Source organism: Orycteropus afer, unplaced genomic scaffold, assembly GCF_000298275.1.
Source record: "Orycteropus afer afer isolate SDZICR_OR568_19922 unplaced genomic scaffold, OryAfe1.0 scaffold00040, whole genome shotgun sequence".
Classification (NCBI taxonomy): domain Eukaryota; kingdom Metazoa; phylum Chordata; class Mammalia; order Tubulidentata; family Orycteropodidae; genus Orycteropus; species Orycteropus afer.
In genome coordinates this window covers 16,154,883-16,160,787 of record NW_006921627.1, presented here as the reverse complement: position 1 = coordinate 16,160,787, position 5,905 = coordinate 16,154,883, and positions in this window count along the sequence as shown.

Sequence of the window (5,905 nt, the reverse complement as noted above, 5' to 3'; positions counted from 1 at the left end):
TCAATATTTTATGTATGTCACTCCATTGTCCTCTGGCCTCTAGAGTTTCTAAGGAGAAATCCACATTGATTCAGATGAAGGTCACTTTATATGTTATATTGTATTTTTCTCTTGCTACTTTCAAAATTCTTTTCTTGTCTGTGGTTTTGAGTAATTTTATTTTAATGTGGCACAGGGTTGATCTTTTTGTACCTTTTTACAAGCTTATAAGAAGCCATCTAAGATACAACTATTAGTCTCTATTTATCTGGACCAAAAGATTTAGAAGGAAACCCAAGAATCAGAGAAGGAACCAGTGTACAGGTCTAATTGTCTCCATGAACCCCAGCCTCCTCTTCCTTAAGACCAGACGAACTAGATGGTGCCTGGCTACTCCTACCAATCATTCTGATCAGGATCACAACAAATGGATCCTGAGAGAGAAGGAGAAAAATGTGTAACAGAACTTCAAATCCTCACATAATTCAGACTTAGACTCATTAAGGAGCTCTGATATAATGGATAAGGCATTTATCTGCTATCCAGAAGGTCAGTAGTTCAAACCCACCAGCTGGGCCTTGGAAGGAAGTTGGGACAATCTGCCTGCATGAAGATTTACAGCCTTGGAAACCCGATGAGGTTGCTATGAGCCTGAATGGTCTTGATGGCAGTGAGTTTCGTTTGTTGTTTGGACCCCTTGAGACTGGAGGAATCCTCAAGACTATTGCCTTAAGATACTCTTTAAGCCTTGAACTGAAACTGTTCCCCAAAGTCACCTTTTGGCTAACTAGCAGGTTAGCTCAAAAAGTGAAAAATGTCACCCTTGAGCACTGTGCTTTTTTTTTAAAAAAAAAAAATTAATAATCTATATGAGGCCAAATGGACAACAGGTACTCTACAGCATAGATAAAAAGATCTGGGGCAGTGAACTAAATTAATGGGAGTGTAATAACTAGAACTTAAATAATAAAAATGCTGACACAATGTATGTGTGTGTGTTTATATATATATATATATATATATATATATATACATAAAATAATTTTTAGATGGTTTAATTTCTTGTAATGACATCACTCCTCTGAGACTAAAAATGCTATTGTTTTAAAAGTTACAAACATATACAACTTTAATAATCTGAACTATATCTAATTACAAATAACTATTTTGCCTTCTGCTTTTAATCACATTTGGGAATGACTACTTGAGTACTATTTAATTGTAATAATGATTATTCATGCTAACTTCAAGAATGTATCACTATTTTTTATTTCTCTTTTATGCCATAATAACCAAAAAATGAACCAACTGTATCCAGTTAATTCTGACTCATAGTGACCCCATGTGTTAAAGAGTCAAATGGTGCCCCATAGTATTTATTCGGAGGTGCCTGAAGTGGATTTAACCAACAACCTTTTAGTTAGTGGTGTACACCACACAGGAACCCCACAAACAACAATGCTGAACTATATATCGCTCCATTCATTCATTCTCTCTTCTATGTCTTTGGCATATCTGTCTCCTGTTCTTGGTATGTTTTAACGACATTCAACTTTATATTTAACATATGTGTTAGACTGGGTTTTCTAGAGAAACAAAAACCAGCAAAGCTTATACATATATAAAGAGAGAGAAAAATTTATCTTAGGAAAATGGCTCACAAACGTATAGAAGCCAGCAAGTCCAGAGTCCCTGAAGCAAAAGTCAGGCTGAAGGCTTTTCCCTGCAGGTGGCCAAGAAGCTCAAGGCTGGCAGGCAGTACACCAGCTGTTGACTCCAAAGAATGATCTCCAGGCTGAACGGTGAACAGCTCACTCACAGATAGCTGTAGGCAGCACAACAGAATCCTGATCCACAGAAGAATGTCCCTCTTCCCAGGATGTCCCTGGATATCCTGGAAGCAGGCCACACCCCTAGGAAAACTCCCCTTGGGCATATTGGCCACTCAGAACACAGTCATCTGATCCTACATGGGAACAGCCACACAGAACTGGGGTCCAGCCAAGTTGACACACAGCTCCAACTATCACAACATACTTAAAAAAAAAATTAATATGAATTCCACCAAATCCAGAAAACCTTTTTTTTTTCTTTTTTGAAGTTAGCAGAGATTTTATTTTACTTTGATACACAATCAACGCCCTTGGTAGCAGCAGTCAAGAAATCAAACAACATATTGTATTGGACAATTTTGTTGCAAAAGAACTCTTTAAAGTGTTGTAGGGAAAAGATGTCACTTTGAAGACTAAGGTGTACTTCACCCAAGCCATAGTATTTTTGATAGCCTCATACATATGGCAGAGCTGCACAATGAATAGAGAAGAGCACAGAAGAATTGATGCAGTTTTGTTGTAGTGTGGGCAAAGGCTATTGAATATACCATGGACTGCTAGAAGAATAGATGCATATGAGCAATTGATGATCTGTTCCACATTTGGCTCCTGGCCTTGCAAAAAACCTTTTCTAATACCATTTTATCATGTTTAATATTGACAGCCCTTTGGGGTTATTATCCATTATATTATCTTCTCTAATACCTAGTGATTATGTCTACCACAGAAAATTATATATATTCATTTAAAATTATAATCTTGTATATGTTTTCTCAATAGATTGTGAGCATTTATATGACAGGGATTGTGCTTTATACTTTACTCAACTTTGTATATCCAATACCAATATGTTTACCACATAGAAGTTTTAATAGATAAATACCAATCTTCATGAAAGTACAGTTAACTCCATCTATCTATCTATCTACCTACCTACCTACCTGTCTGTCTGTCTATCTATCTATCTATCTATCTATCTATCTATCTATCATATATTTATTATGTGCTTTGGTGCAGATATCTCTATCTGAAATAATAGAGAAAAGATTAATTCAGTATAGAAAGCATCCAAGGTATTTTGATTAAAACCTTGGAGGTTAAGGTGATTAAAATGCATTGGAGATGCATTGCAAGCTTGTAGTGCTTATTATACTTTCCAAAAGAGTAATTTTAGATTTATAGCTTAAGCCATTTTTTATTCTTATGTACACAAATGAATCTATTGGAGATAGAAGAATAAGGAATAAGTCAATCAAAATTAGAGTACCTATTATTAGGAGCATAAATGAATCGGGGCCGACTCGATGGCAAATAACAACAACAACAACAAATAGAAAAAAATTATAAAAAGAAGAAGTTGTGATTTGGAAGCTGCTTTCCTTGGAAAAAAAAATGCTATCTCATCCCTAGATCTGTTTCCTTAGGAACTTGGGATAAATAATATTAAATTTTCTGATATCCACACAATTCTGTGATTCTGTGATATTTCAAGCACTGAAGTAAGCACAAAATTCATTTGAATGCTGTAATATAATATTTTATAAGTGCTGTCTTTACCCAATTTGGAGATCATGGTGAAAAGCTCTCAATTCCCTTTTGTCAGAAGCAGAAGTCTGTTAAGACCATGCCTCAACTACTACCCTAATCAGACCCTAACATTCTTGGTTTACAGTACATGCAGACCCAACTGCCAGAGGCCCCAGGTACCTAACCCCCAGGTTTATTGGAATTATCCAAAATAGTCAATCCCCAGAAATCCAGGAAACTTAGCCCACCCCATCTGCTTTGCCATACTAATTTTAGCTGCCTGCTAAAATTCCAGCTTGCTGGCACCCTGTCCTGGGTGCACCCCCTGTTTACCCTTGTGTAGGGGCCTTCTGTCATTTGGAGATGTATGTAACAAAATTTTCTGTCTTTCATCTGAACATCTTTGTCTTGTGTTCCACCATCCAAAGAACTTATAATCACATCTAATATTATATGATTATGAAACACATGCAAGATGTAACAGCTGTTAAAAGCATTTCTTTCATGAATGTGGAGACTATCACTATAGTAGGAAATGTAAGGTTAAATGATGAGTAAAATGTGAATTTTTCTGATCTGTAAGTCATCCAATTCAAGTGATTGACTTGAGAGTAGTTTTGAAAACAGTTACTTATTTATGGCTGCTTATTCACAATTTCTAAGATGGCACTACAGAGAAAAATAACTTTTATGTTCCATTACATCATACAGATTTCTTTTTTTTTTTTTTTTTTTTTTTAAATCCTTCTAGTCTGGGCTAAGTTAAACTAAAAAAAAACCAAACTCACTGCCATCAAGTTGATCCTGACTCAAAGCGACTTCTCCTTGGGTTTCCGAGGCAGTATCTCTACAGAAGTAGATCGTCCAATCTACCTTCAAAGGAGTGGCTGGCGGGTTTGAACCACCAGCCTTCTGGTTAGCACTATGCCACCAGAGCTCCTATAAGAAAATAGTTCTTTGTGCAAGAAATCTAAATATAATTACTAACTTTTAGAATCATAGAGATTCTCAACAGAAATGAGACAAATTATTTATCTTATTTAATAATAGAGTAGTTATTTTCTAGGTCAAGAAACTATGCAAGCAAGCATTAGCTACTTGCTGAGATAATGACCTGCTACTCCTACCAGAGTGTTGATTACATTCAATGTTTATGGAGTCTCTGCTTTATGGTTCATCCTATTACCATGTGTTAAATCACATTATACTTGCCTGACTCACTACTAATACCTAACTTAATGTTTAATAGTTTCTTCCTAAATATTCCTTAAAGTATGTTTGTAGTATTTACTTTCACATTGCTTGTAATTTCTTTTCTGCCTCAGTATGTACATGTATATCCAAAGACTAAGCTCTATGTTTTCCAGTCCCCTTTATTTAATTCACCATCCATGTGAATTTCGAATTTGTCTTTTTTTAACATGTCTCTTATGTGCTCAAATTTATTAACTTAAAAGTCAAGATTACAAAAGTTTCACTTAGCAATAGTCACATAACTTGTGCTTTCATTTCTGAGCAACTGTCCAGTAAACACCTCTGACCACATCTAGTTTTAATGTCACAGCTTGAAGTAAGCATCCTGCTTTGGGGACTGTTTCCTACCACAAAGCTGTACTGTGGCCTCAGCACCTCCTCCCCCACCCTTGCGTTTCACAGGAATACACACTCAAACATGTAAATCAGCCTGCAGTTTATTGGCCAACAAGGCCAGCTGCTTAGATTTTGATGCATTTCTTTATTAACAAAATTAACTTCTAAATAAATAGTTTTGGTAGTTGTTCTCAAATGACTTGGATTCAAGCTGCTTTGCTATGATAGTTTTGGACATCAGATAAATATGTCCATATGTAGCTCATACATACACTTTTGTAGACAAACTGTTGTTTTGCATGGCTTTATTTTTCTTAGTCTTATTCTATTTATAAAAGAGTACAATTTCTGAATGCTATGCCATGTACTTTTGCAATTCCATCTATCACAAACCATCACTAATGTTCATAAATTCTCAACAAATGTGCCATCAACACTGTCTCAGAGTGACCTTATGCACAGCATTGAGAAATTCAAGTTTCCTTCCAAATATTATTTCTTTTTCCAAGTAAGTGAGCTGTAGATTAGAATTGAATTGAATCTCTGAAACAATTTTGCATTACTTGGCACCTTTATATTCATTAAACCAGATTACCAAGCTCACAACCATTGAGTCGATTCTGACTCATAGCGACCCCCATTAGATTTCCAAGGCTGTAAATCTTTACGAAAATAGATTACCCCATCTTCCTTTCACAGAGTACCTGGTGGGTTTAAACCATTGAACTTCTAGTTAGCAGCCAAATGCCTTATCCACTACACCACGAGAGTGCCTTTATATTCATTAATCCTATAAAAGTAATTTTGTTTTGAACATATTTCTATGAAATTATACAATAAGTTCCATATAGACCTTGCCTATTTTTCTTGGATTTGCTCTAAGTGCAGGTGAGAGCTGGACAATGAATAAGGAAGACGGAAGAAGCATTGATGCTTCTGAGTTGTGGTGCTGGCGAAGAATGCTGAAAGTACCATGG